This window comes from Rhinolophus sinicus, chromosome 16 (genome assembly GCF_057876585.1).
Source record: "Rhinolophus sinicus isolate RSI-liver-muscle chromosome 16, RSI-T2T, whole genome shotgun sequence".
Taxonomy (NCBI): Eukaryota; Metazoa; Chordata; class Mammalia; order Chiroptera; family Rhinolophidae; genus Rhinolophus; species Rhinolophus sinicus.
This window is the reverse complement of record NC_142516.1, coordinates 166868463-166894806: the sequence shown is the minus strand read 5'-3', so window position 1 is coordinate 166894806 and position 26344 is coordinate 166868463.

Here is a 26344-nt window from a genome sequence, read left to right as displayed (position 1 = left end):
ATAAAATGAGGTATGTGTACACACAAGCAATAAGTAATGCCTGTGAAAGATGAGAGATGAGAGAGGCAGGTTAGGGCAGAGAAAGCATTCAGACAGTATCGTTGATCAGACACCTGTGAAAGGGAAGGGGGAAGGAAACAATCTCGGGAGGAATAGCCTCATATCTTGACGCAGATCAGAAAGTCTCTGCCAGTTCAAAAAGAGCTCTGGCGTAGAGACCCTTCATTAGAGGAATCCTGAACTAGGCAGAAACAGCTAAGCCCTAGTCCCCTGTTAGGCTCTGTCATTGAATGGGGTGATTGCCTGAGAGGATTGTGGCCTTGAGTTAAAAGCTGAGATGGATCGTGAAATTGTACTACTTGCTGCTGAAGGTCAAGTTCTTTCTTGAGGGGAGATCTGAGTGACACCTGCACAACTGTCACAGCCCCCTCTCCATTTACATGAATGATGCTTAGCCATTTAAAATAAAAGTCTGAAATAATCTAAGTCAATTAACAAATTAATTGCTTTTCCCAAGGATTATTTAAAATGACGGAAAGGGAATGTTTCCTTGTATTTATTATTTTTTAACTCTGTGATAAGGAGGCTAGAAAAAGGGAAATTTTAAAGGATACAGCATAGTGGGAAAAGAATCAGGATTAAGTGTACTTGTTTTTCATGATTCCTTCAGGTTCTTATTCTGTCAGCATTTATTAAGACATTTCTGTATCCTAGAGACCTCACGAGAAATGGAAATTTCGATGTAAAAAGCACAATTCCTGCAATGAACCTTCACAGTCTAATTGAGGTGATTTAAAAATTAGTAGTTACAGGGGAGGCCAGATGGCTCAGTTGGTTAGAGCCTGAGCTCTGAACAACGGGGTTGCCGGTTCGATTCCCACATGGGTCGGTGAGCTGTGCCCTCCACAACTAGAGTGAAGGACAATGACTTGGATCTGATGGGCCCTGGAGAAACACACTGCTCCCCAATATTCCCCAATTTTAAAAAAATTAATAGGTACAAAACAAAGTGTTAGATACTCTAGTCTGCATATAACCTCATTCCCTTTGCCATTATCATTGTCAATATCTCCATCACCATCAAATGCTTGCCATGTGCTGTTTTCCCTACTAAGCCCCTTAAGTGCATCATCTTTTTTAAACCTCGTATAAAAATCCTATCGGTTAGGCAGCCAAAAACATTTGTTGAAAGAATGATTAGGAGGGAGAGAGAGGAATTGAGGTGAAGGGAATAGATTTCCAGGCACAGAGAATGAGAGAGGGAAGGCCTGACAACATACCTCTAGCACTTTCAGAATCCATCTTCCCATAATTCCTTGTGGCTGTAGCATAAATACCACATTGACAAGGAGTGTACAAGAAGGACAAACTGGCAAAACTGGGGGGAATGATGCAGCTCTTAAAGAATTTTGTGATCTAAACTACAACATTTACCGTTTGTGTTAAAATAATGAAGAACCACTGGAGGGATTAAAGCTGTAGCTTCCTGCCTCTCCTGGGTAATCTTACCCTCACCCAGCTCTTAGGATATTTATGTTTAGTATAATGGATGTCCACAGTGAGCATTGGATAATATCATATATAGCACATCAAGTCTTCTGTAGCACTGTGACTCATATATGGGCAACACCTGTGAGTTTGTTAGAAATGCTAATTATCCACCCTCATCCCAGATTTACTGAATCTGACTCTGAACACTGGGGAGGGTGGGTGCTCAGCGATTTCTATTTAACAGGCCTCCAGGGGACGCTCAAAAAGTTTGAGCAGCTCACCTCTCAAGCAGAACTATTTTAAGTGCAGTGGTCTGCGAATTCGTGCTGTCCTGTAAACTGTCTCTGGTTCATGAAGAGGTCTGGACAGAAATTGAGGGTAAGTGTTTAGAAACATTTAAGATATTATGTTGCTTGACTCTATAATTTAAAATTTGGTTTTGTATTTTGTAATGGCTTTTTAATTTCACTTTTCTAAATATTTTTATGCTATTTTACAATAGTAACAATCTCTGAATGAATTGGACACACACACACACACACACACACACGAATCGGCCCTCCTTCACCACGGAAGAGTGACAAGTTCTGTACACTGAGCCATTGTAGTTCTTTTGACTTCTGAGTTGGGGCACCCTGTTTATAGAGGATATTGAATATTCCACTTTGGGAAGGTAAACGTTAACTTATGTTTTGCACCTTGCATATGCTATTATCGTTCCCCAGGGCCCCCTGATTTCCTTCTTTGGGGTCACTTGACAAATGAGCCTACTTTTCCCTAAGTGCTATTGCTAGGAAGCAACTGGCTTCGATACCAGCTTCTCACACTTCCCACTGACTTCACTGTTTTCCAGATGTGTTCATATTCAGAGATTAAACAATAGACGAAAGAGGCCAGAAGGAAAGCATTTTACTGCAATATGTTTGGGTGGTGTTATCATAAACAATTTTTGAATTGGCCTATTGAAACAGAAAAATATATGGGTAATTCTCACGCTGTAAAGTCACCAGAAGTATTTAATTTTCATGGAAACAAAATATCCTTTAAATAAATCATTAGAAGTCTGTGAAACTGCAGTATAATACTTCCAAGCTTTCTTTGGGGACCCCTTGCACCTTATACTTTTGTGGGGAAGTTTATAGTAGTCTTCTGCTTTTGTTTAATGAAATAGACAATGAGTTGTTTTCAAAAGGAGAGGAATTTCATCAATAGAAAATTAAGTGAAATAAATGAGTCCCTTACTTGTTACACACAAGAAAAAGCCATAAGTGTGATCAAAAGATAATTTAATGATGGAAGCTGACTCAAGTTGTTATGGCAACTAGAATCTGAAAGTACCTGGTTGGGCTGTGTGTTTTATTTTCCTCCCCACCCCTTTCTTTTCCTTTCTTCTTTCTTTCTTCCCTCCCTCCCTCCCTCCCTCCCTCCCTCCCTCTCTCTCTCTCTCTTTCTTTCTTTTTAAGAAAGGGGAAAAAAGTTGCCTTCCATCTGGTTTAATCATAGTGTTAAAATACCAATGTCAAAGAAAAGTACCTAATAAGGATAATTTCACATCTGTTTCAAGATAAGTGATATTTCACCTTAGCTAGAAATAAATACAATTGTAGGCAAATCTTTTAGAAAAGAATATGATTGTACTTTATCAAGTTGCTAAAGAATCTTCTTAATTATTTTAGACTTCTTAATTATGTACTAAGCACAGTATTTTTTTTAACTTGAATTATGGTAGCTACATTCATCTTTTTGTTTTTCTTTCCACCTGAAGGAAAGAACATGAAATTGTGGGTATAGAGAGGGTTGGAGGTGGTCATCAGTTATTTGATGCTTCCACTTTAGTAGCCTCTATCAATTGTCTATGTAAGAGCTTTCCTTTGTTTTGTGTTCTAAAACTAAAGAAATAAGGTTCATTGGAATGGAAACTTTATATATATATTGTGGGGACAGAACCCCAAATAGCAGTTTCCAGGCTCTCGGCCTCACATAGAAAGCTGCTGGCTCAGGTAGTAAATGGCCATCAACTGTGATGGGATGGCCATCAGCTGTGGCTAGTCGGCCGTCAGCTGTAACCAGTGAGCCATTGGCCACTAATATAACTGCCATGGCTACACTAGCAGAAAGAGAAAAAAAATGGGGGCTAGCAAGAAGATGGTGGCTGAGCTAACAAGAGCGGATTGCAGACAGGCAGATGCCGCCAGTGAGAATAGTGATATGACTCCCCTACCTATGGCTCCGTGGGTGTTCCTTTTTGGCCTCACCATGTCCTGCGTTCTTATGTGGGGAGCTGGAGCAGAGACCCCGCCGGATGCCCCCCCCCACGACATATATATATATATATATATATGTATATATATATATATATATATATATATGAATTGTGTGAGTTTATTTTGCCCTACTTGCTGCACTCAGTAGCTATTTAATATCACAATATTCACCTTATCATTATGTATTTGAAAGTGAAACTATTATGAAATTTACATTGGCAACCAAACAATGAGGAGGGTTCCAACCAGAATGGCGCCACTGGAATTCAAGCTAGTAGAAACATTTAATAAGTAGGGAAGCATTGTTTTTGCTTTCTTTTATAAGTAAGTTATGGATTCTTAGGAATATTTTGTCCTGGATCCATAAGAGAGGAGAGAGCCTGCTGAAGTGATTCCCACTGCCTTGTTCTATACAGAAATCTAATGGGATGTGTTTTCATTCTTTGTAAAAGAGGTATTAATGCAACTTAAGCCTCTAATAGATTCATTGCATATGCACCCTATTCTGAGGAATCTTTTATTTGTAAAGAGGTTAACCAATAGGGAAAGTGTCTTTGTGGCTATTTGTAGTTATACTTAGCCAGGAGTATAGGGAAACATAATCCCATCGGTTTAATGCAATAAAATCAGAGATTGTCTGTGTGCTCCTGTGATGTCTATATGTTACTCTATAAATGACAAAATGGGGTTGTCTGCTGTTTGAGAAAATGATGCTGCTCATTGTGATCAAGGTGCCTCTTTTCATGCTGAGTTACTTTTCTGCTCCTCCAATAAAAAGGGGTTCATTACACAGAAAGCTGCATATATATAGAAACAAGGCAGTGAACTGATCATGAGAGTTCTCCTTTAAATCTAGTCTCACTTGGTGAGTACCAATATAAGTTGATATTATTTATTAACACCGAGGATTTATAAATTGTATCAAATAAATAGGTGTGTTGTGGCAGGTGATATAAATCAGTTGTAACAGGAATGGGAATTCTCTACACTTGTATTAGAATTTGGAGTCTCAGCTTCCTTGGGAACAGAAAACACTTGCTGAAAAAAGAAAAAAACTTCATTTATAAAGCACTAGTTAATATGTCGTGAAGTAGTAAGTATGCAGTAAACCATATAATTCAAAATTTTCAGATTTATAAAACAGCAGAAAGCCAGGAGTTATTTGGGCCCTAACTACTAGAATTACTCAAGTTTAACTAGGCACAATTGCCAGGTGGGGAATATTTTCCAAAAGAAGCAGGGAATTTGTAAACGCACTGTGGCAGTCTCTATTTATCAGGAGAAAGATTCTCAATCCTCAAAGGTGTCTTTGACCAAAATTAGATTAAAAATTACTGTACAAAAGAGATTCTATAAGCCTGAGTTAGGTTTACACTGCCAGCAGTGGCAAATATAAAAATCCAAAGAAACATATCCCAGAAACCAAATCTCAAGAACCCGAGGCTTCTTTGAAGGTCCTTATTGAACAAACTTATCTTCCTTTGGAGTCCTGTTTGTGTGGAAGATAATTATTTCTGATTTTTTTTTTTTTTTTTTAAGGTAGTAGGTAAATTATTATCCTTTCTTTTTTTAAAATTGGATAGCCCAGCAAAGGCATTTTTCTTGTCGGTATTGCTGAGGTAAATTTCCAAACCCAGAATCCTTGCTGAGAGAACACTCTTGGGTTGTTTTTTATGCTTCAGTGCCCTAAGCAATCTATGAGGAAGCTTAGGACTAACCTTCCCTTAAGTAAGAACAGCACTGCTGCATGACAAACTTATGCAAAACTTACTGTCTGAAAACAATACATATTTATTACCTTATACTATTAATATTTGGAGGTTGGGAATTCAGGGGTAGCTTAACTGGCTTGGGGTTGCCATCAGGATGGGATTGGAGCTGCATAATCTGAGGCTTGATAGGGCTTGGAGCGTTCATTTCAGACATGGCTCACTCAAATGGCTGTTGGCAAGAAGACTGCTCCTCACTGGCTGTTGGCAGGAAGCTTTAATTCTCTGCACATGGGCCTCCCTACCAGGCTGCTGGAGTATTAGCCTGACACGATGACCGGCTTCCTTCCCTCAAAGCAAGTGATCCGAGAGAAAGACAGCAAGGAGAAAACCATAATGCCGTTTAAGACCTGGTCTCAGAAGCACCTGCCATATTCTATTTGTTAGAGGCAACTTACTAATTACAGCCCACATTCAAAGGGGGAGGAATTAGTCTCCCCCCCTCGAAGACGTAGCAATACATTTTAAGTTACAGTTTAGAATCACCACAAGTGAAAATTAGCTGGGACTACCTGATTCTTGCTCTCAAGAAATTGATCTTGAGATGTGAGGAGCACAGGGACGTCAGCAAGAAGATACCAAAGAGACACAGCAGCCAAGAGTTAGCAAAAGCCTTTAGATAGAGAAAATGTATGTAGCATAGGTAGCGAGATGGGCTGTTGGCAGACCCAGTAAACACTGGAAGCAGACACAGCACGCCTAGGTCCCATAATGGCAGAACTTGGACAGCCTTTTACTATTGGTCTTGTATTCTGCACATGAAACTAACACATGAAATTCAGCTGCATTTTTATTCTGGAGGTTGAGACCTATTTTCCTTATTTTCATGTGTAAGTACTACCATCACTCTTCTACTTTAGGTGGCTCTTGAAAGTTAAACAAAGGGGCAAATATAGCTTTTTTTCTTTGAATGAAAGAGCTACATATCTACCACAAAAAAACCTGGAAATTACTGAAAAGAGTACCAAAATAAATACACCAATAATTCCAACACTAAGAGGAAAGTATAGTTTATATTTTATAATGTAGCATCATAAAAGCATTTTATAGTTAATATCTTGCTTTCTTTGCTTACCATTGTATATATTTTCCCCATGCCATCAAAAACACTTTGTAAATCCTTGTTTTAAAAATCCTCTTTACTGAGAATAATTTATATATAAAAATCCATCAGTTAATTGCATAATTTGAGTTTTGGCAAATGTATGCTATTGTGTAACCACTGTCAAAAATCATTTAATAGAACATTTTCATCAGCCCAAAGATTCTCTTGTGTCCTTCTGTAGTCAATCTCTTATCCACCCCTGGCAACAACTGATGTTTCTGTCACAATACTTTTGCATTTTCTAGAATTTCACATAAATGGGAACACAGTATATAACTTTTTCTCTGGCGTCTTTCACTTAGTGTAATAGTTTTGGGACTGATCCATAATGCTGTATATATCAGGAATGTTTTCCTATTTAATTGCTGATTAGTAATTCATTATAGAGATAAACCACAATTTGTTTATCCATTTACAAATTGAACATTTTGGTTATTTTCATTTGGTTGCTATTAACAATTAATCTGCTATGAAAAGTTGAATACTACCCTTTCAGTGAACATATGTTTTCATTTCTGTTATGTAAATATTTGAGAGTAGAATTGCTGGGTTTTACAGTGAGTATATATTTAACTTTATAACAAATTGCCAAGTTGTTTTCCAAAGTGGCTGCACCATTTTCCATTCCCAGCAGCAATGGATGAAAATTCCAGTTGTCCCACAGCCATGCCACTATTTGATGTTGATGATCTTTTTAATTTTGGCCATTCTAGTATGTTTTAATTTGCATTTTTCTTGTAACTAATGATATTGAACATATTCATGTGTATATTAGTTTGCTTGGGCTGCCATAACAAAGTACCACAAATTGGGTTGTTTAAACAGCGTAAATTTATTTCCTCACAGTTCTAGAGGCTTGAAGTCTAAGTTCAAGGTGTTGACAAAGTTAATTTCTTCTGAATCTTCTCTCATTGGCTTGTAGATGGCCATTTTCTCTCTGTGTCTTCACGTGGTCTTCCCACTATCTATGTCTATGTGTTACTCTTTTCATCTTATATGGACACCAGTCAAATTTGATTAGAGCCAACCCTAGAGACCTCATTTAACTTACTTATCTCTTTAAAGAAGCTGTCTTCATTATAGTCACATTTTGAGGTAGTGGGGGTTAGTTCTTCCGTGTGAATGGGGGTGGGGGAATGGGCACCATTCAACCCGTAACAATGCTTGCCATTAATATAAATTTGATGACATATGTATTCAAATTTTGTGGTGTTTATTGGACTTTAAAAAACTGAATTGTAAGAATTCCTCACATATTCTGGATATCATTCCTTTATTATATGTAAGTATTGGGAATGTTTTCTCCAAGTCTGTGGCTTAATTCTTCGTTTTCATAATCGTGCCTTTCAAGTATGAAAGCTTTCAATTTTGAAGATCTCTAAACCGAAACCTTTATTTTTCTTTTGTGATTTGTTCCTTTTATATCCTGTCTAAAAAATCTTTCCCTATTCTAGGTTGCAAATATTTTCTCCTGGAAGTTTTATACTTTTAGTTCTCATATTTATGACTAAAATCCACTTGTTTTCAGCTTTATTGAAGTATCATTCACAAAATCAAGATGTTTAAAATATACATCTTGGTGATTTGGTATACATTACATTATGAAAGGCTTCCCACCATCTAGTTAACACATCTGTCGCTTTTAAACATCCATTTAAATTGTAGTGTGAGGTAAGTATTGGGGGTTTCGTTTTTTTACATAATGCATATTCATTTATTCCAGTAGCACTTTTTGAAAACACTATCCTTTCTCCATTAAAGTGCATTGTGACCTTTGTTGAAAATCAATTAACATGTGTGTGTCAGCGCAATATTGCCATGGTTACTATAACTTTGTAGTAAGTCTCAAATTAGATAGTATGAGTCATCCGACTTCATTCTTTTTAAAAATTGTTTTGGCTGTTCTAGATTCTTACAATTACATATACATTTTGGAATCAGCTTAACATTTTCCAAATAAACACCTGCTGGGATTTTAGGTGGTATTTTGTTGAATCTGTATATTTGGGGGAGAGTTAACGATAGAGCTTCCCAATCCATTACCATGATATAAATCTTTCCATGTATTTAGGTCTTCTCTAATTTCACTCATCAGTATTTTGTAATATTCTATCGACAGGTTTTTTTTGTTTTTTTTTTACATATTTTGTTATCTGTAACCCTAAATGTTACAGTTTTGATATTATAAATGATAGATTAAAATTTTTAATTTCCAAATGTTTGTTGCTAGTATATAGAAGTACGATTGATTCGTGTATTAGCCTTGTATATTGCAAACTGGTAACATTCACTTATTAGAGCTAATATCTTTTTGTGGAGACCATAGGGATTTTCCTTTTATTAAAGTTCATTGGGGTGACAATTGTTAACAAAGTTACATAGATTTCAGATGTACAATGTGAACACACAATGTGATATATAGATGACCATAGAAATTTCTATGTGAAACTGTCTTTGAATAAAGCCAGTTTTGCTTCTTTCTTCCTTCTGCTTTTTATTGTTTTATGTATTGCCCATGCTAGGATCTCCAGTGTAATGTTAAATACAAGTGATTGGCTTAGATATGCTTGTCTATCCCTGATTTTTAAAAGGATAAATTCTTATACCGTTGAGTTTGCTATTAGCTATAGGTTTTTGTAATTGACCTTTGTCAGAGTGCAGAAGTTCCTTTCTATTCCTAGGATGCTGAGAATTTGTCACGAATGGGAACTGAATTTTTTTAAACACTATTTCTGCATCTACTGATATGATCACATGGCTTTTCTATTTTAATTTGTTAATATGCTTAACTACATTGCTGGAATTTTTTTTTATCTTTTATTTTTTATTTTTATTTTTTTATTAGTTTCAGGTGCACACGACAAAGCAAAACTTAGACGTTTATCATTTGTACATTGCTGGATTTTTAATGTTAAACCAATCATGTACTTTTTGGATAAATCCCACGTATGATATACAATCTTTTTAAATATATAATTTACTGTTTCATTTTCTTAAGAAATTATTATACTTAGTTCTTTTAATAATACGAGGCTATAATTTTCTTATGTTTTTATCTGGTTGTGGTTGCAGAATAATGCTGGCCTTGGAAAAGTCTTCCTCATCTATTTTCTGGAAGACTTTGTATAGAATTGGTCTAATTATTTTCTTAAATGTTTGGAAGAATTTACCAGTGATTTCTTTGGACCTGATGGGATATTTTTTGTGGCAAAGTTTTAAATTATTTAATTTTAAAGGTACATAGACTATTCAGATAAACTATTCTTGAGTAAGCTTGGTCTTGTGTAAGCCTAGTGGTTGTGTCTTTCAAGGAATTTTTTAATTCCACCTCTGTACTTAAATTTGTCATAAAATTGTTCAAAACATGTTTAAAATGTTCCCTTTTATCCTTTCAATTTCTGTGGTATCAGTAGTGATGACTCTTCTTATATTCTGACATTTTTCTTACCAGTGAGGCTAGAAGCTTACCAATTCTATTAATCTTCTGGAAGTGGCTTTTGATTATATTGATTTTTCTCAATTATTTTCCTGTTTGTCTTCATATTCCTATTTTTACTTGTATTTCTTCCCTCAATTTGCTTATTTTGAGTTTAATTTGCTGTTTTAAAATTTCTTGTAGTTGAAGCTTGGATCATGATTTTGATTTCTAGTATAAGCATTTAATGCAATAGATTTCCCTCCTATATCATGGCTGCATCCCACACCTTTGATATGTTTAGTTTTCATTAGCTTTTAGTTCAAAGTATTTTCAAACTTTTTGCTTTATTCCACATTTAGAAGTACATCATTTAATTTCTAAATCTTTGGAAAGTTCCTGTCATCTTTTATTGCTTTCTAGTTTAATATTATTCATCAAAGAACATATCTATTTTTAATTGAATTAAGTGTCTCAAATTTATTGAGAAATGTATGATGAACTCATCTCTTGATGAATGCTTTGTGTACCTGGAAAAAAGTGTGTATTGCTATTTTGGGAGTGAAAGTTGTTTAAATATCTATTACACCAATTTGGTAGATTATGCTTTTTAAGTTACCTACATCTTTACTGATTTTCTGTCTATAATTTTTATCAATTATTGAGAGGCAAGTGTTGAATCTCAAACTATAATTTATGGATTTGTCTCTTTTCATCAATTTCAGTGTTATATATTTTGTACCTCTTGTTAAGTGTATGCATAGTTTAAGATAGTTTAGTCCTTTTTATCCATTCTTGTCACTTGTAATAATCCTCCTGCAGTCTGTGTTATCTGATACTGAGACAGCCAATTTGTCTTTTTATTACTGTTTAAATGGTCTTTTTTATCCTTTTAATTTTGAATATATGTCTTTACCTTTACAATGATTTCTGAAAGGAAACATATAGTTGGGTTTTACTTCTTCTCCGGTATGATAATCAAATGGAGTGTTTAAACCATTTACATTTCATGCAACTATCAATATGGTTGGGTTGAATTCTATCATTTTACTATTTCTTTGCTATTTATCCAATTTGTCTTCATTCCTTTTTCTTCCTGCCTATTTTGAATACATTGAGTACTTTAGAATTCCAATTTATCTCTACAACTGATTTATAAGCTCCACAGTTTGCCTTGATTATTTACTTATTTTCAGTTGTTCTAGGGCAATAGTTCTCAAACTTTTTGGTCTCTGAAGCTTTCTATACTCTTAAAAGCTCTTTGGAATCTTTCATAATTTTTGTTTATGTGAGTTATAACTATCAATATTTCTATATTAGAAATTAAAACATTCATTTAAAAATATGTATTTAATTTAAAATATCAGTGATTGATTACGACACTTAATGTTGTTTTACAAGTTCACTGGTGCTCTGTTCAGTTTTCCTGTTTTATTTTGAAGTTTCCATTACCATATCCTCAAGTCACTGATCATCTCTTTTGCAATGTTTCTGCTGGTTAATCACATTTTATATATTTTTTTCATGTCAGATACTATATTTCTTACCTCTAAACACTATATAGTATATATTTATATTTTACAGTTCTCATTATACTCATTGTTTATATCCTAATCATAAGTATATTTATAATACGTGTTTTAATTTCCTTGTTATCGCTTCTCGGCCTTTTTGCTAAGATCAAGTGTAATTTCCTTGTCCATTAACCTCTTTCATTTCTGCCGATGTGTGTTTCTATTGATTGATGTTTATCCTAGTTAGAGATCATATTGTTCTGCCTTTTTGAATGCCTAGTAATTTTTTATTAGTTACAAGACAATATTTTTGTTTGGGGATGCTAAATTTTGTTGTATTACTTTGTACATTGTGAGATTTGTATCGTGCGATGCAGTTAATTGGAATTAGTTAAATCATTTTGAAGTCTTTAAGCTTTATTAGGGAACATACAAAGATGTCTTCAATCTAGTGGTAACTTACTCCCATTGCTAAGGTAATACATTCTGACAACTCTACCCAATGCCTCATGCATTTTGATATCTTTTCATTCTGGTTTGTGGGTCCCCAAAATTTTTCAGTGCTGTGTGAGCTTCAGAAATCATGCTGTTAATTTCTTTTCAGTGGTTCTTTCCTTAGCCTCAAGAGGTTTCCTTTCAAACATGTGCAGATCAATACTAAGCCAAAGATTTAAGGGGGTCCGTCTGCAGACCTCTAGAGTTTTCTTTCCGTGCTGTTTCTTCTTCTTGGATACTTGCCTTCACTCAGCAAAACAGTGAGGTTCTTTTTGTTTCCTTCTCACTGCACTATGGCAGGTAAATTGCTTCTGGGTAAACTTGGGCAACTGTAGGCTTGAACGTCATTTGTTTCTGTCTTCTAAGGAATCACAGTCCTGATCTTTCTATTGTACAATATCTGAAAAATAATTTTTTTCCCATATATTTTATCTAGTTCTCTAGTTAAGGCAGGAAGGTAAATTAGGTCCTTATTTTTCTAGCTTGGCCTGTAGTAGATGTTCCATCAGAATTGTTGTACTTGCATTAGAAAAAGTCCATTATAAATGTCATATTTCTATTGACTTTTTTCCCAAATATTGGAGATTTAAGTTGTTTCAAATTTATCAAAACGGTTGCTTTAATAATTCAAACATAAATTAGTTACTATTTTGTTGGGATAGATTCCCTAGGAGGATTACAAGATAAAAAATTGAGGTACTTTTTAAAATGTTTTTGATACACATAGGACAAATTGCTTTTTAGAAAGTATATGCCAAGTTATAGGAATTCATACTTATACCAAAGGCTAACATTTAAGGAACTATTAATATGTCCGAGGCACTGTTATAAGTATGCTCATTAATACTAATTTGTTCCACCCTCAAAATAGTGAGGTAGACACTATAAGGTCCATTTTAAAGATGAGGAAACCAAGGCAAAAGATTTAAAGACTTAAAACCAAGATTTTCAGTAACAGCTGGTAAATGATGGGTGGAGAATTCAAACACAGGGTAATGAGGCTACAGAATCGCCACTCTAGTCTACATTACTTGACCTCCTTACAAGTATTGTTATTTAAAATCTTTGCAAATTAAATATGCACAAAATGATATCTCAGTCTTTCAATTTGATTACTGGTAGAACTGTTTTTTTGTTTTGTTTTGTTTTTGATATTTCATAATCTTTTGTTTCTTTTATAACCACCTATTTGTCTTTTGTCTGACTTATTTCTTTAGCTTAGTGGTACTAAAACAGGAAATCTGAAAAATTCACTGTGCCAGTTCAGTAAAAATGACTAAAGATCCCAGATTCTAGGATTATTCTGCAGATAGCAGGTAAAATGCCAGCTTTGGTCACTAGGGTCATTTCTATAGTGAAGGAGACCTAGGAGTTTCTATTTTATGTGCTCACAACAAGTTTGTGAAGGGATAGCAAAGAAGAAGGAAATGAAAGGTTTTCAAATGCTCTGAGGTAGCGGCTTCAAAGGGAACTTGAAATAGTATCAATGGTGGCCAGTATCATTCTTCTTGTAATAGGAAAACATTTAGTTTGAGTGAGTATCATTTGGTCAGTTGGTAACCAACAACATTCTAAAATTAATTTTTAAGGCTGTATTTATAGTGAATTTTGACAATTATAATTATAAGCAATTACTTTTAGCTTAAAGAGTGTCTTGAAGACAACATAAAGTATTTCAAATTCCTTTCAGAATCTTTTCTGAAATGACATAGGGAAAGCTAACATTATATTATTATATATTATATATATAACACATATATATATATAATATATATAACATATAGTATATAATAATATAAACATTATATTATTATATAAATGCTTTTACATTGTGTAGGACTGGTAATGATATTCAGTTATAATTCTTAAAGCATTTTCATTCTAAAATACCAAGCTCTTATTAACAAAATAAACTTAGTCTTTTTTAAATATATAAATGCAAGTCAATAAGTTTATATGTAATATAAATTTAAATAAAGCCAATAAAGTCACTATAGATCAGTATAGATTAGCTTCCCCAAATATGAATGCCACATCAGCAGTTTAAACCATCATTATTAAGAATCTACTCTATGCCAAGCTGGATGGTAAGTATTCAGCAATGAAATGAGCATGAATTCTGGAACCAGACCACTAGACGTCCAATTCTACCTTTGCCACTATTAGCTATATTACCTAGGTCTCTATGCCTCCATTTCTGTGGGAGAAATAGTAATGACCAATACTGAGGGCTTCCCCACCCTGAATAACTTTAACCGTATATCTCTCTAATGCTTCTCAAACTCAGATAAGGGGCATTTCTAACTAGAAAAGGCATTAAGGTTATCCAAGTTTTGTAGAATGAATGGGGCAATGCTGTCTCTTTTTTATCTCCCCGAAAGAGAGCTCAACATATTCCTTGAGTTTGGTTGGAACTTTCCTGGAAAATCTTCAAAACTTGATGCTTACTTTGAGGGGAAAAAAGTGAAAATTCAAATACTGACTCAGTATCTGCCAAGAACACACTCCAGCTGAAAAGGGTGTTAACAATCTCTTACTTTGACCATTTACTGAAAAACCTTATTTTCTAAAATGATACCAAAAGCTTTGCTGTTTGTACTTATATCAGTAAGAATTAAACTTAGTTCTGTTATATGTGGTAAGTCAGTTTCCTCCTGCTTCAAGATTTACTTGTTGTCTTTGGCTTTCAACATTTTATTTGCCCAGATGTGGATCTCTTAGTGCATATCTTACTTGGAGCTAGTTAATCTTGAATGTGTAGATTAATGTTAATTATCATATTGGAGAGTTGTCAGCAATTATTTCTTTGAATGTGTTTTCCATCTTGTTCTCTCCTTCTGTTTCTCTCATTTATACAGATATTGCTGCTCTTAATGGTGCCTCAAAGTTTTATGAGGCTGTGTTCATCTTTTTTCTTCTTCTTTTCTTTGTTCTCCACACTGAATAATCTCTATTGATTTTTCTTCAAGTTCTTTGACTCTGTCTTCTGCCAGGTCAAACCTACTGCTGAGTCCAGTCTCTTGAAGTTTTTACTTTAGTCATTGTACATTTCACCTCCAAAATGTGCATTTTTTTGTGGTAATTTCTTTACAAGTTCTGACAATTAAGTTCATGAACCTCTTGCAATGATGTTGCTAACCTTTTTTGGTATGAGGGATTATTCGTTATGAATTTGTACCAACTGGACAAAGAGTTCACCAAGTTTACTATTTGGAAGTGCTGAAAAGGCTACATGAAAATGTTAGACGACCTGAACTTTTCGCCAACAATTCATGGCTCTTGCATCACGACAATACACCAGCTCACACAGCACTGTCTGTGAGGGAGTTTTTAGCCAGTAAACAAGTAACTATATTGGAACACCCTCCCTACTCACCTGATCTGGCCCCCAATGACTTCTTTCTTTACCCGAAGATAAAGGAAATACTGATAGGAAGACATTTTGATGACATTCAGGACATCAAGGATAATCCGATGACAGCTCTGATGGCCATTCCAGAAGAAGAGTTCCAACATTGCTTTGAAGGGTGGACTAGGTGCTGGCATCGGTGCATAGCTTCCCAAGGGGAGTACTTCATAGGTGACTTAGTGATATTCAGCAATGACGTATGTAGCACTTTTTCTAGGATGAGTTCATGAACATGTCAGACCTCGTATACTTGTTAATATTCTGCGTTTGAATACTACTTTCCTTTAGTTTTTTAAGGCATTATTTTCTTCTTTAGTTTTTGCAGATACTTATAAAAGCTACTTTGAAATATTTGTCTACTAAGTCCAATGTATGGGACCCCTCAAAAATATTATTTATTGCCTGATTGTCTTTTCTTGTGTATAGATAGCACTTTCCTGTTTCTTTGCATGTCTCACTTTTCATAAAAATTAGGTATTTCATATAACGTATTGGCAATAATTTCTGATTTTCACTCTGGGACTTGTTAATTGTTTGATTCTGTTTGTTTGTTACTTGGATTAGTTCTGTGAAGTCTATTTCTTCTGAAGTGTGTAATCTCTGATGTCATTGCCAGAATTTTTTTATTTTTTTTCTCTTCTTAAAAATTTTTAAGCTTGGAATCCTACAAGTTGCTCCTGGGTCAATTTAGAATAGTCTTTATCCAGTGACTGATTGGGGACTGTGATTAATCCTCCTGAGCCTAAAAAACTCATCCATGTCAGGAAGATTTCAAACCTATACTGCTTTCAGCCAAGAATTAACAGCTCTCCAATAGTTCCAGAGTGGTGGCACCCTAGTGTGTGTGCATAATCTTCCAGACTACTGAGGATGAGTGTGATCTCATCAGGGCCCTTTTGGCTATCTTTTCCCCCCTCATATCCTTTATTGTTAAAGTTCTAGTGGGTCTGTTTTATTTGCTGCTTGTCTCCAAATTCTTCTCTAATTATTTACCAGTATGATCTCTATTGGAGGGAGGATACCTTTAGACAGAAATTCCTACACTGTCTGTCCCCAATTAAGTCAGCCCCCTCAGGCAGTGCTGTGGAGCTCCCATTCCTCAAGTCCTGCCTCCCCCTTAGCAGAAGGTCTGTTAACTGTTCTGGAAGTAAATTGGTAGGCAGACGTAGGATGTGTTTCCTCCAGAGGGATTACTTTCTCCAAGACGAATTCCTCTGGTCTAAGAGGGAGCTTGGGGAAATGGTAGTCTCCGTTCCATTCTTGAGGTAACCAAACTGACATGGAACTTCTGCCTTATGAGCAGATGCTGGGGACAGAGTGGGTGAGGGGCAGGGTAGGGCAATGGAAGCCCTAAGTCTGTTTGGCGTGCAGCTCATGGCTTGTCATGTCTGACAAGGATAGATCCTGTGACTGGGAGCTGGGTAGTGTTGGGAAACTCGATCTATTCCCAGATCTATTCTTGGAATAGATCTTCTCAAACATAGATCTTGGGCAGGTGATGAGGGTGACCTCCCAGAGTGAAGCCAATGCCTTACAACTGAGAGGTGGGGAGTAGGGAGAAGGGAACTGCCCTAGTTGTCGCTTTGCCCACCCAGAATAAACCTGCAACACAGAGTAGGAAGCAGGGGCTGGTGGTGGTAAAGGGAGCAGTTTCTAGGTCAAATGCCACAGACTACCACTGTTCTTACTGAAACTAGATTTTTAAAAAATAAATGCTTCTCAATTTATTGTCTCCCCTTAAGTCAATTTCCAAAGGCTTTAAATAGTTGTTGCTTGGCAATTTTCACGAGTTTAATGACTCTTACCAGAAAGAGAGCGAGTCTTTAAGGTCACAGAGCTTAAGTTCCATCTTTTTTCTGTGTCTACAGTTGACGTTTGATCCCAAGGCTGGCAGTTAGCACATTCATTTCGGACCCCCTCTTTTTAACCTATTTGTCTCCTCCTTGGCTCTTCCCATAACCTAGACGGCTTACTGCAGCCTCTTCTTTTCCTGAGAGAGCTCCCTGATGATAAAGTGATAAAGAGAAGCTTTTAGAATTAAAAACAAAACCTTCCAAAAATCACCTGTCTTTTTGCAATAGATATGTTTTTCAAGATGACTCTTTACCCTGGATCTGAGCAGTGATGTTGCTCTAGTCCAGTACATAAATTTCTCATAAAGCGCTGAGCTAACTTTTATTCAACAAATGGGAAATTACAGGGCATCATGCTTTAAATGGAAATTGGAATTTAAATATTAAACATGGCATAACAATGATGCCAGCTTAGATAAAATAATAGGCAGATTAATTTTAGCTAAGAGGAGGTGGAAGATAATTTTGAAATGAACTGTGCTAGAAGTGAGTAGATGACTCACTTTTGATGCTCTAGGACTATAAAAAGCCCAATTCCTGACTCAGCTGGCTGGGCATCAACAGATGGGTGAATCAGAAGTAATCATTAGAGGAAGAATAGTGAGCAGAATGACTAAAGGAAGTAAGGTTGACCCATGTCATGAAATGACGGGTCATCTGCTTTTAGTACCACTGTTTTTATTACTGACACTACCATTTGCTCAGACACCTAAAATTGAAAACCAAGTAACTTAAGTGTTGTTATTAAATATTAGGTTGGTACAAAAGTCATTGCTGTTTTTGCAATTATTTTCAACCTTTTAAACTGCAGTTACTTTTGCACCAATCTAATACAATTCGAAGCATACGAGAGCATATATGTTCAGTAAGAGGTATACTTATAAAATAAACATTCATACAGCTACCATACTTAATAAATATTACCATTAGCATAGCATACACATTTGAGCTATCCCCACAACTAAAGAGATTCCTGAATTTTATTTTTATTATTTATTAGCCTTTTAGATATTCTTATGTTTGTTTTACAAAAAGGGGAACTTACTATATATAGCACTTACTGTTATGTTTTCTATGACATAATTTTTTTAATTCAACATTATAAGGTTCATCCATATTGTGGGCAGCTATACTTCATTAATTTATTTAAATTTAATTATTTTTTAGAACTATAAGTCACATACCATACAATTCACCTGTTTAAATTATACCGTTCATTTGTTGGATTCACAACCTTATGATTTGCTATCACCGCTACCTAATTCTAGAATACTTTCATCACCACAAGAAGAAACTCATACCCATTAACAATTACTCCTAATTTCTTTAGTTCCCCAACCTTGGGATGGAGGGGAACCAATTCCTGTTTCTATCTATTTTCTTATTTGAACATTTCATATTCTGTTTGGTTTGTTTTATTTACCACAATATTAAGGTAAACCCATGTTGTAACATGGACCAGTACTTTATTTCTTATGGCTGAATAGTTTTCCATTGTATGATGTACCACATTTCTTTATCCATTCATCAATTGATAGACATTTGGGCTGTTTTCACTTTTTGGCTATTATGAATAATGATTCTATAAACATTCATGAACAAGCATTTTGTGTGTGTGTGTGTGTGTGTGTGTGTGTGTACATGTTTTTAATTTTCTTCTTATATAACTAGGACTGGAATTACTAGGTTATATGGCAACTCTATTTAATTTTTTGAGGAACCGGCAAACCATTTTATAAGGTGACTCTGATATCCCACCAGCAACTTACGAAGGTTCCAGTTTCTCGACATCATTGTCAGTGCTAACTTGCCATTAAAAAAAAAAAAAAATCATGGCAAACTTAGAGCATGTGAAGTAGTCTCATTGTGGTTTTGATTCACATTTCTCTAATGACAGTGACCATCTGTCCATGTGCTTATTGATCATTTGTGCATGTTCTTTGAAGAAATGTCTACTCGAATGCTTTGCCCATTTAAAAATTGGAAAATTGGCTTACTTGTCTTTTTGATGATTGATAGGTTATAAGTACTGATATATGGTAGATACCAGTCCCTTATCAGAAACATTATTTTCAAATAAAACCTCATTATTTGGGTTTGTATTTTTACTTTCTCAGTAGTCCTTTGACACACACATGCTTTCAGCTTTGAAGAGGTTTGATTTCTCTATTTTTTTCCTCTATTTGGTTAATTTTGATGTCGTATCTAAGAAGTTGTTGACAAATTCAATGTCACAGATAATTATGTCTATATTCTGAGTTTCATAGCTTTAGCTCTTAAATTTATGGCTTTGCTATATATAGACATAATTGTTATATATGGTATGAGGTAGGGAGCCAAATTCATTCTTTTACATGTGGATGTGAAGTTGTCCTAGCACCATATGTTGAAAAGACTGTTCTTTTCCCATTGAATGGTATAGTGAGTTAAATGGTGACACCAAAAAGATACGTCGATGTTCTAAACCCCAGAACCTATTAATGTTATCTTATTTGGAAAAACGATCTTTGCATATGCAGTCTGACAATTAAATTCACAAACTTGTTGCAACAGTGTTGCTAACCTTTTTTTGATATCAGGGATTATTCATTATGAATTTGTACCAACTAGACAAACGCTTAACCAAGTTTACTATTTGGAAGAGCTAAAAAGGCTGCATGAGAAAGTTAGACAATCTGAACTTTTCCCCAACAATTCATGGCTCTTGCATCACGACAATGCACCAGCTCAAAGGGCACTGTCTGCGAGGGAGTTTTTAGCCAGTAAACAAATAACCATATTGGAACACCTTCCCTACTCACCTGATCTGGCCCCTAATGACTTCTTTCTTTACCCGAAGAGAAAGGAAATATTGAAAGGGAGACATTTTGATGACATTCAGGACATCAAGGGTAATACAATGACAACTCTGATGACCATTCCAGAAAAAGAGTTCCAAAATTACTTTGAAGAGTGGACTAGGCACTGGCATCGGTGCATAGCTTCCCAAGGGAAGTATTTTGAAGGTGACTGTAGTGATATTCAGCAATGAAGTATGTAGCACTTTTTCTAGGAAGAGTTCGCAAACTTAATTGTCTGACCTCATATGCAATTAAGGATCTTGAGGTGAAATTATACTGGGTTATCCAGGTGGGTCCTTTATTCAAAGATAAGTGCCTTTATAAGAAACAGAAGAAAAGACAGACACCCAGAGTAGAAGGAAATGTGAACATAATGGCAGAGGTTGGAGTGATACGGGCACAAACCAAGGGAGCCAGCAACAACCAGAAACTGGAAAAGTCAAACAACAGTTTCTCCCTTTGAGCCTCCAAAGGGAGTGAGGCCCTGTTGACACCTTGACTTCTTCTGTGAACTGTGAAAAATTAAATTGCTGTTCTTTTAAGCTACCTAGTTTGAGGTAATTTGTGCAAGAGCAACAGGAGAGTAATACATATGGTCTTAGCACCTTGTCAAAAATCAATTGATGGATTTATTTCTGGATTCTCAGTTCTGACGCTTTAATCTATGAATCTAATCTTATGCAAATCCTACACTATTTTGATTACCATAACTTTATAGTGGCTTTCAAAATTGAGAAGTATGAGTCCTTTAACTTTTTTTTTTTTTTTCCAAGATTGTTTTGACTATTCTGGTTCCCTTGAGATTCCATAGGAATTTTAGAATCAGCTTGTCCGTTTCTGTAAAAAGGTAGTTGGGATTTGATAGAGATTGAATTGAACTTGTAGATCAACTTGTAGAATGTGGCCATCTTTACAATATTAATCTTTGAATCCATGGACCTAGGATATCTTTACATTTATTTGGGTCTTAATTTTTTTCAACAAGATTTTGTTTGCAGTGTGTATATTTTCTTTTCTTAAAACTGTCCGTAAGTATTTTATCCTTTTTGATGTTATAAATGGAATTGCTTTCTTAAACTTCATTTTTGAATCATGAATTCATTTTTCATCATTCATTATCATAGAAATACACTGATTTTTGTATATTCTTGAATCCCGTAACCTTACTAGACTTGTTTACTAGCTCTAGTGTATTATTAGTGTCCTTGTGGATTCTTTGGGGTTATCTCTTTATAAGATCATGTCAACTGCAAATACACATAGTTTTACTCCTTCCTTTCCAATCAGGATCTTTTTTCTTTTTTTCTTATTTTCCCTAATTCCCTAGTTAGAACCTCCAGTGCAATGTTGAATAGAAATGGCTAGAGTGGGCGTTCTTGTCTTGTTAATATTAGGGGGAAAGCTTTCAGCCTTTCACTGTTAAGTGTGACTTTGGTTTTATGTATATGTGCAGGTTATGTCTTTATTTTTTGGTTTTTCATAGCTACACTTTATCAGGGGGAGGAATTTCCTTTCTATTACTAGTTTGAATCTTTTGTCATTAAAAGAAATTGGATTTTGTCAAATTCTTTTTCTAGAGCTCTGGAGATGTCATGTGTCCACCCTCTACCTTTTATTCTAATATGGTGTATTCTCATGTTTTGTTTTTGTATACTGAACCAATCCAGCATTCCTGGGATTAATCCCACTCGGTCATGGTGACTATTCTTTTTTATGTGCTGCTGGATTTGGTTTCTAGAACTTTGCCTGTAGTCATTAGGTATATACGTATGTAGTTTTGTTGTAATGTTTTGGTTTGTTTTGGCATCTGGGTAATTCTGGCCTCACAGAAAGAGTTAGTATTCCCTTCCCTTTTATAGTTTAGGAGTATATTTGAAGTATTAGTGGTAAACCCTCTTAAAACATTTGGTATAATTGACCAGTGAAGCCATTTGAGCTAGAGCTTTTCTTTGTTGGAAGTTTTTTTATTGCTAACTCAATCTCTTTTCATGTTACAAATCTATGCATATTTTCTGTTTATTCTTGAGTCAATTTCAGTAATTTGTATTTTTCTTGAAATATGTTCATAACACCGAGGATATCTAATTTATTGGCAGTTGTTTTGTTTGTTTGTTTGTTTGTTTTATTACCCTATAATGTCTTTTATTCCTATAAGGTCAATTTTTTTTTCTGTAATGTCACCCATTTCTTTCCTGTTTTCAGTAATTTGAAATTTTTTGCTTTGTCAGTCTAGCTAAATATTTGTCAATTTTGTTTTCGGGGGAGGACAGGGAGAGCCTAATCAAGATACTGGTAACATATACTTCCCTTTTCCCCATTTTTCCAATTTTATTGACATATATTTGACACATAACATTGTGTAAATTTCAGATGATTAACATGATTTGATCAGGCTCTTAGTTAGTTGCAACTGCTTTGCCTCTTCTCAATAGCAAACTGGATCTTACTATTCCTCTGCTGAAAACTCTTTAGAAGTCTGCATTTCTCTCAAGATAAACTTCAAGGTCCCGTCTATGATCTTTAAGGTTTGTCTTAATTTGGCCTACATCTAATTCTCCAGCCCTTAACTCCTCTCACTCCTCATTCCCAACATTTCACCTTCTGGCGATGCTCAATAATTACAGTTCCTTGAAAGCATGATAAAATGTCACACTTCATGGTTTTGTGTATGCTATTCCCACGGCCTGGAATTACCTTCCTCTTTCCCTCTTCTCTCTTGGTGAACTTCATTTAATCCTTTCAAAGTAATATTCTGATTTCACTTACCGTCTACCAATCAGAATGGATCACTTATTCTTTTGCACATATATAGACTTTTTTTTCTGCAATTCTTGAAGTTTAATTATTTTTTTAATTTACACACCTTTTTAAATTTACATACCTATCTTTATTATATTTGGATCTTATTGAAGGAAGAAATGCTCTTTGTGTCCCAGTTTCAAACTCAGCCCCTGGCAAATGATAAGTTTTCAGAAACTGATTGCAAACAGAACTGAATGATTGAAAATGGTCAGATTATATATATGACAATCTTATTTTAGATATTCTATATATTTTATATTGAATTTGAAAATGTTATAAGCGCTAGTGTTTTCTAGTGGTAGCGTTACTAAAGGAGTGTATTGTGTTGTGTGAGTAAATATATATCTAATTTTTTTCTTCCCTTCAGACACCTCATATACTCTTCGACTAAACAATATTCCCAAGGCCGATATTTTTTCTTGTGGCAGGATGACAAAATGACAAAATATAATGCAGCTGTTTGGCAATATAGTTACAATTCAGAACAATGATAAAAAGGTTTTGAAAAGAAGAAATATGATTAAAATGTATTTTCTCAATTATTTTACTACCAGAATAATCAATTAAAATGTCCATTTCGTATGAGTTTGCTTGGGAATAAATAAATCCTGATTTTTTTTCCCTCCAGTAAGATCACATAGGTGTCATTAGTTGCTGAGTTACTATGAAGCAAGGGAACAGTTTACTTAATTATAGGAAAGATATATTACACATTTGTATATCACGCCTGGTTGAAAAGATTTAGAAAGAAAGTTATCTTCTAGCAAAATTCCTTGATAATCACCTTACAGTGTCATTTGAATACTTGAAATGTGGAATAGTAGATGTGCTAAACCTGCTCATATTCTCTTAGTGACAAGAAAATGCTTTTTATAGCTTGTACTGGCTGTGGGCTTGGTTTGGAGGCTCAGCTGTTTCTGATAACCAGTTTTGAATAACAATGGAAACATCAAGCTAGCTTGTGCCTATACTGGGGTCTGCATAGAGATCCTCACTTTCCTCTGAACATGTTTTAGAGGTTGGGACCTTATGATGTGTAGTCTTCCCTATTTTATGTTAATTCACACGTCATTCTACTTTAGGTATATTTACATAGCATCATTTTGCTTTTATGAATTTAATCTATTAGGGCCTTGATTTCATTTAAATACCTGGATACCTCATAAATTTATGTTTGTTCAAACCAAAATTTTAGAGATTGCTATGGTGTTCTTGTGGACCTAATTAGCACCTGAAAGTGTTTTTGTTCTTGTTATTTGTTTTAAGCAAACACTTGGTGGCTACTTGCTAAACAGATGTATCATTCTAATTCTATTATTATTTTGTATTAAGTGCATACACGTTTTCCTTTTTAAATAGTTTTACACACATGATGGTATATTATACACATTGTTCTAAACTTACATTATTTTTCACTTATACATCTTGGACATTGTTTTCCAATTGATTCCTTTGTTTTTAAACATCTATAGAACATTTCATTGTCTGAATTTAATGACTCTTATAAAATGAACATTTAGATTGTTCCAAATATTTTTATTACTAACAGTATTACAAAAAATATATATCTATGTCTATATATTTCTATATATAGATATATTTATATATCTATATCTATCCCCATAAACATTTTTATAACCTGTTTAGGTATATATCTGTGTGATAAATTTCTGAAAGTAGAAACTTAGGGTCAAATGGGTACACAGTTTTGTTTTCATAGCTATTGTCTAAATGCCCTCCAAAGAAGTTTTACCAAGATATGCAACTAAAGTTTATATAATATCTTAGCTCAGGCTGCTATAGCAAAATACCCTGCACTGGGTGGCTTATCAAGAGAAATTTATTTCTCACAGTTCTGGCGGCTGGAAGTTCAAGATCAGGGTGCCAGCTGGTCGAGCTCTATCTAGTAAAAGCCCTCTCCCAGTTGCAGACAGCCAGCCTCTTCTTGGATCCTCACGTGTGGGGAGCAGACAGCTGGAACACGTTCTCCTGTCTATTATAAGCGCACTAATCCTGCTCATGCGGGCTGTGTGCTCATGACTAATCACCTCCCAAAGGCCCCACCTCCTAATACCGTCACTTTGGGCATTAGGATTTTAACATAGGAATTTTGGAAGGGGAGACAGACATTCAGTCCATAACATAAAATATACTTACCTCCCCATTTCTGTATAAGTTCCCTACTTTCTATTTTGAGACATGACGAAATCATTATGTTGCCCCTTCCTCTCCTCCACGTACTCTATCACTCGATTTTTAGTAGATATATTTCTTTCATCTTATACCTTTAAATATATTTATACTGTATAGTTATTTGGTTTGTAAATGCTTAATGAACCTAGGTATACAAAAGAAGAAAGTCTGAATACTTAAATTAACTCCTACCTCTCTCGCTTTTCTTTTCCAACTTGTGTTGAGTTTGTCACGTTTACAATATGTATTATACCCAGAATCCTGACATTTATTTTTAGTCCAATACTTAAAAGGAATCAACACCCATGGTCATTTCATTTGTACTAAGTTTTCTACCCTCTGATTAAATGAAATTTTTCTTTTAGTTTTTTCAAGGAGAGTTCACCGAAACTATACTTTCAATTGCACAAATTTTAAATGAGGGAAGTTAAAATACTTACGGGGTCAATTTTTTTTCCCCTTGAGGATTCTGAGCATTTTTCCATTGTTTTCTGATACTGAATATTGCTCTGAAGTTTGAGTTTAGCCGGATTTCTTTACCTTTACCTTAAAGGTAGCCGGATCTTTTTTTAGTGTAAGTGCTTACTTTATCTTATTGCAGTAACTTTGCTAGGATATGTGGTACCCTTTAGCTTTCTATGTCAATCTTTCTGGAAAAATGTCCTTTCATGTCTATAGAGTCAAACCTTTTTTTTTTTTTTCTGGCAAGATTTCTTGAATTATATCTGTATATATTTTTATATCTATAGTCACCCTCAGTGTCAGGAGGGGGTTGGTTCCAAGACCCCTTGTGGATACCAAACTAGGCAGATGCTGAAGTCCCCTATGTAAAATGGCGTAGTGTTTGCACTATCCTGTATTTGCATGTAGGTTACATCCAGGTGTGCCTTACACATCAGTTCATTGTGTGAATTCAGCATAGTGCTTGGTGAGTGGGAAATTCAAGTTTTGCTTTTTGGGACTTCATGGGATATAAAAAAATATATTTTCAATCCACAGATGTGAAACCCGTGGATATGAAAACGTCTGCTAATTTTTCTGTATAACTTTTATCTTTCTTTAAAATTTGACTTGCTTTTCTCTGCCTTGTAGTTGATGATTTTTACTGTTTTCACTACCTTTTGGTTCTGTTTTCAATATATCCATTTTCTGTTACTGTAACTGAGAAGACTTTATTTTTCTCTGAAAGTTAAT